This window comes from Phocoena phocoena, chromosome 12, assembly GCF_963924675.1.
Source record: "Phocoena phocoena chromosome 12, mPhoPho1.1, whole genome shotgun sequence".
Taxonomy (NCBI): Eukaryota; Metazoa; Chordata; class Mammalia; order Artiodactyla; family Phocoenidae; genus Phocoena; species Phocoena phocoena.
The window spans coordinates 43,432,538-43,444,476 of NC_089230.1; positions in this window are offsets into that span (position 1 = coordinate 43,432,538).

Genomic DNA, 11,939 nt, shown 5'->3' on the forward strand with positions numbered 1-11,939 from the left:
CATGGCCGCTGAGCCTGCGCGTCCGGAGCCTGTGCTCCGCAACGGGAGAGGCCACAGCAGTGGGAGGCCCGCGTACCGCTAAAAAAAAAAAAAAAAAAAAACAAATGATCCAGTGGGCAGAGATGCAGAAGGTCTGTTAGTGCATCGGGCGAGTCCAGAAGGATCGGCCCAACTGCAGAATAGCCAGAGTGAATCCGGGGGAGAAGTCAACTGGAAGGCCTGAGATCTGGGTTCTAGCTTCGGATTCCAGGCTTCACTTTTGAATTTGTAAAATGAACGCGGCAGGATGCAGATCTAAATATTTCTGTGATAGCAATTTATGAACTGATGAGGGGGGTGTAAATTTGGGTAACAGTTTTGATAAGTAATGTGAAAGTAATTATAAATACTCCGAAAAGTATTCAGAATTTTTGATTTGGAAGAGTGAAACTGAGGAAATAATAGTACTTAATGTATATATATACATCTGTTATCTTCAAGTTCATCGCAGCAGTTACAAAGAGATATAATGGCAACAAGTATATAACCTTGTTGCCATATATGGCAACAAGCTAAGAAAATGGATAAACATGGTACTTTTATGAAATGAATGCTGAAGTACCATTTATGTTTATAATAAAGGAAGATGCTTATGTTGTTTTTTTAACGCAGAAAAAATGTAAGAAAATATTCAAACATTAAAAGATTTTTCACATTCATTTGTGTTTTCCTTTGTTTTGTTTTTTTTATTAAAGCTGGTTTCACTTGTGTAGTGGGGGAAACAGTTTTTAAATAGGAAGTTCCCTAATGATAAAGGCTGTAAAGTTTTCTCTTGTTAAAATGATGGTCCCATGGACCAGAAGGCGTCTTGATCTTTTGTTGGGAATTGTTGCCTACTTATAGCAGAAGGATACGTTAAAACAAACATATTCAGGTACACTTCGGTACTGATTTCATGTCTTCAGTATTAAGGGTTGATTTGGGACATTCTTTTAAACTTTCAGGAAAAACGTGGAAACTCTTCTGATGATGGTAAGAATCAAATAAAATACAGGAAGTAACTTTGCAAATACAAGGTGCTTCTTATTCTGGATATCCTCAGCTTAGAGAAATCAATGATTTGTTATTGGAGAAGGAGCTTCTGTGCAGAGGGAACAGCCAGTACTAAGGTCCTGAGGTGAGAGCCCACTTGATATTTTGGAAGCCAGTGTGGCTGGTGCACAGTGAACTGGTGTGGGAATCCAGATAATGTAGGATCATTGGAGGGTTTAGGTGGAAGAGTGACAATTTTAGAGGGACAAAGTCTGAAAGCGTGGAGACCAATTAGTCCATGGCAGTAACCTAGGCAAAAAATAGCGATGACTTGCACCAAAGCTATAGGACTGAACGAATTCTGGATATACTTTGAAGCTGTCAGGATTCGATATGTGTTGTACGAAAGGGAGAAGTAAGGGGTGATTTTTGGCTGGAACAACTGGAAAGGTGAAGTTCTTTTGACCACAGTGACAGGTGAGGAAGACAGAATGAGTATGGCAAGGAAGTTGATAGCACCTTTAATCCATGGATCAAAGAAAAACAAGTAAAAATTCTTTTAATTTCCTAACTGATAATAAAAACACAACTTATCAAAATAGGTGCAGCAAAGCAACCAATTCAAGGTTTATATTAGAAAGAGAAGGTTAATACTGGTTACAAGTTTAGGTAAATGGAGTGCCCCTTTATTTGCTTTACTCTTTTATTAACAGAGTTTTTGGTAAAACGTCCTTTTCAAACCTGTTGTATATCCACTGTAAAAAGCCTTCATATTTCAGAATGCTCAAGAGTTGTTCTTTAGTTTTTTACTTCTAGAGATAACTTTCTAAGAGACTTCTAATGCTAATGTAGGGGAGAGAACATACTTCCAAATCTTTGTCACACCTACATGGGCATCATTAAGCATTTTTGGTTGATCTCTAATTTCATTTTGACACAGAGACACTTCAGCAAACACGGGGAGGTCCTTAACTTCCTGAAAGTGGAGAATTTTTATGAGGCAGATTGGCTTGCTTTCAGTGTCTCATTTTTAATTTGTAGTTACAGATGTTATAGGACAAGTGTGTTTCGGGCTCTGCAGGGATGTAAATGATTTAGTGAGGATAACCATCATGGGATCTGGAGCCAAAAGTGAGAAGCCCAGCCTTAGCCATTTACAGGTTATGTAAACTTACAAGATCATTTGAATAACATGAAATAATGTATGTGAAAGCACACTGCAAATTCTCAAATAGGATATCAGTGTAATTAGTAATATATATACATACACATATATATATTCCTCTGAAGCAGTTCTGTTCTCCCTCTTCTCTGTTCATATTCATTGCTAAAGAAAAATGTCCCTGAGAGATTTATCTTACTCATTTGTATTTAAGTTTTTTTTCTGCAGAGAATGCAAAGTCACAGTTGTTGCTTCCTAATATTAGCAGTCTTTAAAGTGTGTTCTGACGTTTATTTTTGCTTTTCTGTCCTTATGAGTTTTCTAGGCAATCTCGCCTCTCTCAGAGGTGCAGAATTGCGAATTCCCTATTTAAAGGTTAATCTTCTCAAGCACAGTTCATGTGGCTAATTTTTATTTAGTCAGGTGTCTCAAGAACTCATCACCAGTCACAAATACAGCCCTATGAAATTCTAAATCTGTGAGTTCCTTTGAAGGGTAGTGAATTTCAGTATCACTTCTTCTAACCTAACTGATCTCCCTGACTGACTCAACACAGCAGCCAGATTGATCCTGCTACAATGTAAATTAGGTCGTGTTACTCCTTTGCTCATAACTGCCCCTTCCCCATCTCAGATTAGAGGCCCATGTATTTACAGCCTAAACTCTATAGAATCTGGCTCCCTGGCCATCACCTGCAGCTCTTGTGACTTCTCTAACCTTATCTCCTATTACTGTGCCACTTATTCTGTGCTTCAGCCACACTAGACTCCTTGCTGTTCCTCAAACCCACAAGGCAGGTTCTCCTGAGGAGGGACTTGCTGTTCCCTCCTTCTGGAATGCTCTTTCTCCCATGCCCAAATGGCCTACTCCTTCATCTCCACTTTTTTTTTATTAGATTAGTATTTCTTTATTTGTGGAATTTCTCCCAAAGTGAGGCCAATTATATTGTCATTCCTAAAAACAAGCTACAGGTTTTATAATATGTATGCAATATAAATAAAATTCCCTTCTCTGAGCAGACTCATCAGCTTCTCAGTGGGTATTGAACTTGTTTCTGAAGAGTACATGCACTAATTTCATCTGGAAATTGTTATTCCATGATTTCTATTGATTATTTGTCTTCTAACATTGAAGTCCACCATCTCCTCTATCTATAACAAAATCTAGGCCCTCTGATTTCCTCCTATTGAAAACCTTCTGTCCCAACTTTTTTTTTTTTTTTGCCCTTTTTTTTTTTAACATCTTTACTGGAGTATAATTGCTTTACAATGGTGTGTTAGTTTCTGCTGTATAACAAAGTGAATCAGCTATACATATACATATATCCCCATATCCCTTCCCTGTTGCGTCTCCCTCCCACCCTCTCTATCCCACCCCTCTAGGTGGTCACAAAGCACCGAGCTGATCACCCTGTGCTATGCAGCTGCTTCCCACCAGCTATCTATTTTACATTTGGTGGTGTATATATGTCCATGTGACTCTCTCACTTCGTCCCAGCTTTCCCTTCCCCCTCCCCGTGTCCTCAAGTCCATTCTGTAGTCTGCGTCTTTACTACTGTCCTGCCCCTAGTTTTTTCATAACCAATTTTTTTTGATTCCATATATATGTGTTAGCATACGGTATTTGTTTTTCTCTTTCTGACTTACTTCACTCTGTATGACAGACTCTAGGTCCATCCACCTCACTACAAATAACTCCGTTTCGTTTCTTGAGTAATATTCCATTGTATATATGTGCCACATCTTCTTTATCCATTCATCTGTCGATGGACACTTAGGTTGCTTCCATGACCTGTTGTAAGTATAGCTGCAATGAACATTGCGGTACATGTCTCTTTTTGAATTATGGTTTTCTCAGGGTATATGCCCAGTAGTGGGATTGCTGGGTCATATGGTAGTTCTATTTTTAGTTTTTTAAGGAACCTCTATACTGTTTTCCATAGTGGCTGTATCAATTTACATTCCCACCAACAGTGTAGGAGGGGGTTCCCTTTTCTCCACACCCTCTCCAGCATTTATTGTTTGTAGATTTTTTGATGATGGCCATTCTGACTGGTGTGAGGTGATACCTCATTGTAGTTTTGATTTGCATTTCTCTAATGATTAGTGATGTTGAGCATCCTTTCATGTGTTTGTTGGCAGTCTGTATATCTTTGGAGAAATGTCTATTTAGGTCTTCTGCCCATTTTTGGATTGGGTTGTTTGTTTTTTTGATATTGAGCTGCATGAGCTGCTTGCATACTTTGAAGATATTTATCCAAAAGAATTGAAAGATACTAGCACGCCTGTATTCATTGCAGCACTATTCAAGATGTGGAAACAACCTGAAATTCGATCAACAGATGAATGGGTAAAGAAAATGTGGTCAATACATAACGATAACATACTATCCAGTCTTTAAAAAGAAGGAAATTCTGCAATATGCAACAACATGGTTGAAGCCAGTTACAGAATGACAAATATGGCATGATTTCACTTATATGAAGTATCTAAAATAGGCAAATTTGTTGAATCAAAGAGTGGAATGATGGTTGCCAGCAGCTGGGGGAGGGAGAAATGGGGAGTTACTAATCAAAGGGCACAAAGTTCCAGTCAAGCAAGATGAATGAGCTCTAGGGGATTTCCCTGGCGGTCCAATGCTTAAGACTCTGCCCTTCCAATGTAAGGGGGCGGGTTCAATCCCTGTTTGGGGAACTAAGATCACACATGCCTCGTGGCCAAAAAAAAAAAAAAGAATGAGCTCCAGAGGTCTGCTGTACAACATTGTACCTATGTACATTAACAAAAATGTACACTTAAAAAATGTGTTAAAGGGTAGGTTTCACGCTAAAGTGTTCTTATCACAATAAAAAAAAAGCTTAAAAGAAACAGGTCTGTTTGTTATAAAATTAAGAATGTATACAACATCCACTTTCCAAATTTCTCTAAACTTTATGTCTTTCTGACCTTTCTGATGTCATGTAAATTCTTGTCTGCTCCTCCTGTCCTCAATGAACTGGGAAAAGATCCACCCACTCCTATACAAAATTCCTTCTTATTAATGAAGAGAATATTCTGTCACCCTCACCCTTCTCTTGTGCAAAGGGGCTGTCTCTTGGCCTTTGCACTTTCCTTCAAAGACCTGATTTCCTCCCTCTTGATCAATTTCACTTCGCCAGCAAAGTGTTCTTTTACATGTGGGAATGATGTCACCCAATTCAAGAGCATTTTAACACAAATGAGGGGTCAGATATACTCACCCACTGATTCTTTGCTTATAATTAGTAGCTTTTGTTAAAAGGTTTGGCCTTCAGCAGCGTTATCTCATTAGGCAAGTGTAAAATGTTCCATAGCTGGTGCTATTGAGAAGTGGGAGGTTAGAGGAAGTCCACATAGTCACATGCTGCCCGTGGAGCACAGCAGAATCAGGAACAGAACCTAATGGTGTGCCTTTTGTTTGGCTGCCCTCTCAGACCGTGCACTTGTACAGAAAACCATCATCATCCTTCCCACGTACCTACTGTATACCTACATACCGTGGCTTCCACAGAACTGATGATTGTTTCCTGGCTCCAGAGAAGGAAAGGGAGAAAGAGGATGCATTTGAAGGGAATTGACTAGATGAAGAAATCTATACCCATATGAGTGAAGTGATTCTTACAGAGCTGATTAGTGAAAGGCTGCACATAGGAACAGGTCTCCTGATTTTATGCCCTACTCTCCACTCCTTTGTCTCTGAGAGAAGACAACTATGTGACTTAGGGTACTAATAATATTCTCCTCTCTCTTGTTTTCCTCATTTTGCCGTTTCTACAGGGCAGATTGTCACTCTATCACTAGGCTTCTGACAAATTCTTATGACAGGCTTTAACCTTAAATTGCGCCATCTAGCGATGTGAAAAGAAATCTCATGCCAGACACCAAATCATTTTTGACATGTACAGAATATTTTATTCAATAACAGAATATACATTTTTCTCAAAATTACATGCAACATTCACCAAAATATACCACATTCCAGGCCATTAAAACACGTCCTTTTTTTAGATTCTGCATATAAGCCATATCATACGATACTTCTCTTTCTCTGTCTGACTTATTTCATTCAGTATGCTAATCTCTAGGTTCATCCATGTTGCTGCAAATGGCATTATTTCATTCTTTTTAATGGCTGAGTAATATTCCATTGTATATATATACCACATCTTCTTTATCCATTCCTCTGTCTATAGACATTTAGGTTGCTTCCATGTCTTGGCTATTGGCTTGCTGCAGTAAACAGTGGGGTGCATGTATCCTTTCGGACCATGTTTTTCTCCAGATATAGGCCCAGGAGTGGGATTGCAGGATCATATGGTAGCTCAATTTTTAGTTTGTTAAGGAACCTCCATACTATTCTCCATAGTGGCTGCACCAGTTTACATTCCCACCAACAGTGCAGGAGGGTAGTCAGCCTTACATTTTAAATAAAAAGGAGATAGGTTACTTCTAATGTCAACTTCCTGCAACATTAAAATGCATCCATTTTATATGTGATTTTATCATATACAAGTGTACTTTTTGCAGTTATTGACTCAAAATACAACTACAAAATTTAAATAAGACATTATTTATGAAAATTGTCAGCAGCATTGTAACATATGATACACAGCAGCACATGATATTTTATTTTTTTATAAATATTTATTTATTTTTAATTTTTGGCTGCGTTGGGTCTTCATTGCTGTGCATGGGCTTTCTCTAGTTGTGGCGAGCGGGGGCTACTCTTCGTTGCGGTGCGCGGGCTTCTTATTGCGGTGGCTTCTCTTGTTGCGGAGCACAGGCTCTAGGCGAGCGGGCTTCAGTAGCTGTGGTACACGGGCTCAGTAGTTATGGCTCACGGGCTTAGTTGCTCCGCGGCATGTGGGATCTTCCTGGACCAGGGCTCGAACCTGTGTCCCCTGCACTGGCAGGCAGATTCTTAACCACTGTGCCACCAGGTAAGTCCTGATATTTTAAAACATGAATAATACAGAGCGTTTCTTCAGAAAAGCTCAAAGTAATTCCCACCTATTATCTGTTTTTCCATTACAAGAGCCTTGTGAAGTAACAAGGGCATCTGCCATTAGCCTCATTTTACATCTGTCATTAGCCTCATTTTACTGATGCTGTAATTAAGACTTAGGTGATGTCACCATGAACACATAGTAAGAAAAGCCAGTTTAACTTTTCGTGGGAATGTAAATTGGTACTATGGAAAACAGTATGGAGATTCCTTAAAAAAAAAATTAAAAGTAGAACTATCATAGGATCCAGCAATTCGACTCCTGGGTATTTACTTGAAGAAAACAAAAACACTAATTAAAGAAAAGATATATGCACCCCTATGTTCATTGCAGCATTGTTTACAATAGTCAAGATATGGAAGCAATCTAAGTGCCCCTTAATAGATGAATGGATAAAGAAGATGTGGAATACATATACATATATAATGGAATATATATATATATATATTCCATTATATATATATAATGGAATACTACTCAGCCATTTAAAAAAGAACAAAATCTTGCCATTTGCAATAACATGGATGGACCTAGAGGGTATTATGCTAAGTGAGATAAGTCAGACAGAGAAAGACAAATACTGTATGACTTTACTTATACGTGGAATCTAAAAAGCAAAACAAATGAACAGACATAACAAAACAGAAACAGACTCACAGATACAGAGAACAAACTAGTGGTTGCCAGAGCAGGGATGGGAGGAGGGGTGAAATAGTTGAAGGGGATTAAGAGGTACAAACTACCAGTTATAAAATAAACAAGTAACAGGGATGTAATGTACAGCACAAGTAATATAGACAATATTTTTAATAACTTTCTATGGTGTGTAATCTATAAAAATATCAAATCACTGTGTTATACACCTAAAACAAATACAGTATTGTTAAGTCAACTATACTTCAATTTTAAAAATTTATAGTTTTCAGAGAAAAAAAAGCCAGCTTAGAATTTAATTCTTCTGACTTTATTCTAATGCTTTTTCCAAAAATTAATTGTTTCTGTAAAATATACCTTTGAATAGAATATATATATATATATATATGTACAACTGAATCACTTTGCTGTATACTTTAAACTAACACAACATTGGAAATCAACTATATTTCAATAAAAAAATAAAATATAGCTTTGAAGATTTTCTATTATGATCATCATTCTGAGAAAAATGAAAATGTGATATTTGCAGTAGAGTTACCATAGTTAATTTTAGTTGTAGTAATGAAATATTAGAGGGTTTAACTTAACAGGCATAAATCCCTGTGTTTATTGTAAGAGCAAGCCGAAAATAAAGTTGTACTTCTCTCCTGTCTAAGGTCTAAAAGAAAGCTCCTTAGTTACACAAAAATATATTTCATGGTTTCCAAACACATTTATGATAAAAGGTTTATTATTAGGAGAAGGTAATCAGAGATAAACTTGATCATTTAAATCAAGATAATCGTAAAGGATAGGTTTGACAAGAAATATTATGATGTTGCCGTTACGAGTTAAACATGAAGAGCTCTGATCCTCCTCAGATTCAGAGCGATAGTCTAACCAAGTCCAATGTAATGGAGATTAAATATGAGTACAGGGCTTCCCTGGTGGCGCAGTGGTTGAGAGTCCGTCTGCCGATGCCAGGGGATACGGGCTCGTGCCCCGGTCCGGGAAGATCCCACATGCCGCGGAACGGCTGGGCCCGTGAGCCATGGCCGCTGAGCCTGCGCGTCCGGAGCCTGTGCTCCGCAACGGGAGAGGCCACAACAGTGAGAGGCCAGCGTACGATTAAAAAAAAAAAAACAAAAAAAACAAAAAAAAAACGAGTACATATCCTGCTCAGCCACATTCCCACTGTGTGACCCTGAGCAAGTCATTCAGCCTGTCCAAACGTCGTTTTCCGTATCTGTCAGGTGAGACCTCTTCCAGCCTTAGTTCTCCTGATTTTCAGATATTGCTTTCCCTAGCTAAACTCTGGACACAGAACTAGATCATAAATAGATGAGTGTGTTGATTGTAGCTTCCAAAGCCTCCCTTAGGGCATCCGGGCCTTCTAGTTACTGATAGCGTTTACAAATACTTGGCCTGGTGCAAACTCTGTTCATCAAAGCTGGGAAAGCTTTTTACTGTCAGGTCAATGTCATTATGATGGTTGTTCTGAGGGGTATAGGGGGAATTTATGATTTTTCAGTAAAAACATCACATCATTGGTGTTGTCACAGTAAGATGAAATTTTTAAATAGAGAAAAATATGATATAAAATATATAAAAAATAGAAACAGACTTATAAAACTTGAAATTCGGATCGTTAGGTTGAAAAATTGGAACTCCATATATTGTGCTTGTTAGAAATTCTGGAAAGCAAAAATGAGATCTTTTACTTTGAATAGTATAAGTCGAAACCTTGGAAAGGTAAGGGAACTCATGATCAACTTTACTGAGAGCATCTTTATTATGAAAATAGAGCAGTATAAATCTGCCCTTTAGTTTAATTTTTTTTTTTTTTTTTTTTGCGTTACGCGGGCCTCTCACTGTTGTGGCCTCTCCCATTGCGGAGCAGAGGCTCCGGACACGCAGGCTCAGCAGCCACGGCTCACGGGCCCAGCTGCTCCGTGGCATGTGGGATCTTCCCGGACCGGGGCACGAACCCATGTCCCCTGTATCGGCAGGCGGACTCTCAACCACTGCGCCACCAGGGAAGCCCTAGTTTAATGTTTTAATCAGTATGTGACACACAGTTTTACTGTATTTTGTGCCTGTTGATCTTCTAAGAACTTGCTGCTGGCCAGCTTCTTTTGTATATATTCCTATTCTCCATCCAACTAGAGCAAAAATGTTTTACAAAGAATGAAAATAATATGAAGTTTTCTCGAGTTATGTTAATAGACATACAATTTGACTTGATACTTTCTTAGATTGTCCAGTGAAGTTATAGTTCATTTCTGGGAAATTTCATTTCCCCATCACATCTGTAAGCTTTTCCAAAGGAAGGGAAATTTCAGACATTCTTGGGGTTTGGACCACCATGCCATGGCAAACCAGCACATTGTAGACATTCATTAAATATAGAAGTGAATTTACAAAATATTTGAAGATTTTTTTTTTTCACACCTTACACACTGTTGCTTCTCCTATTCTGTCCAGAAGAGGGCAGTGGGCAACATTCATCTCCAAATTAAAGACTTTCCTATCCCTTCCCCCTTACCCTAACTCTCACTACTGGCCAAAGCCCCCTTATTTCAAGCAATATTTACTATGGTGAAAATTCAATGCTCCAAAAATGTCTGGTTGCTCACAATAACAAAACAGCAATAACAAGATTTGAATTACAATAGGATCCTGGACAGGAAAATAACTGACTGTTATTAAATAATAGACAGTAAACTCATCTTGATAATTTTATAGAAACGTTTATTTTTTCCATGATTTATATGAGTGTAGAAAGCTTCGGGGCAAGATTCATTCTTGCTACATTGATGTCAATTGTAATTACAAAATGCAAACATTAAAGGGGTAATCAAATCACTAGGTATTATATTTCACTTGACTTACTTAATGGGCTCATATCTCTTCCAGTTTATTTTAAGGGCAAATAGAAAATACAATTGTACCTTTCTCTGGTCTAAGATCTAAAAAACATCTCTTTAGTTACACAAAAATATATCTCATGCTTTCCAAACATACTTATGGTCAGTTTTATTATCAGGAGATGCTAGAGACAAAAATGATCATTTAAATAAATCATTCCCATTTATTGTGGAAAATATTTGAAATGTATCCTAAAACTCATCATGGAGCCAAATTGTGTTAGGTGGGCTTCTTTATGTTGCTGGCATTTGGGTTGTCAGGTCATAGGGGTTTATTGTGAGGATATTCTGGGACACGACAGCTAAGCCTCATAGAAGAACAGAAATTCAGTCTGTCTTGTCGTCTCAGTAGCGGGCATTTATGGTTCCCTACTTCAGTCTTCTGCCATTTTGGTGACTCAACTACTCTCTGGTTATTATGCTCTTGCAGCTACATATTAATATCATTCTATTCTTCTATATCTTCTCTCCATCTCAGTGATTCTGCTGCCTCTTGGTTTCTGCTTACTCTCTTTTCCCCAGGCATTTTTTGTCTTCTGCCCAATCATCCAAACTGTGACTCTCTCTGTGTGTCTCACATTCAAAGTCCCAAAAAGAGTCACTAGCCTGTGCAGCCAATCACTAGCCCTCTGCTGGGTAGAGTTTTCACGCTAAGCCACTTTCAGGCCTATAGCCAAACTATGGACTGACAGTCCGGGTTCTCAAATGCCCATCCTTGTCCATTATCTGTGGCCAAAACAATAGGGTAATGAGACACAAAGCATGGCCATCATAGGGAACCCCTCAGGAAGGGCATTTGGTTATGAAAAACATCCTGAGTTTTCCCCAAATGGGGAAAAGTAACTGGCAAAGACCTTGTTCTTCCTGTCTAGGAAATTAGTAGCAGTAATTTATGAGTCTTACTTCACCTATGAATGCTCTGCTCACTTTATTCATCTTACTGTTCATCTTGATGCTGTTGTTTGTTTTCCTTTGTTCCAGAAGCTAGAAGTCCTGTATAGAATAGTGTAGTAGGCTCCATTTAGCATGCTAACTATAAGGTATTGAAGTAGGGAATTGTCATTGTTATGCATTTTGGAGATAATAATCAAGTAAGCAAACCTTTCGCCAAAAAAAAAAAAAAATACTTCCCCCATGAGGCAGTCCAAGTGAAACTACATTTTTAGTTGAAAGTGAATAT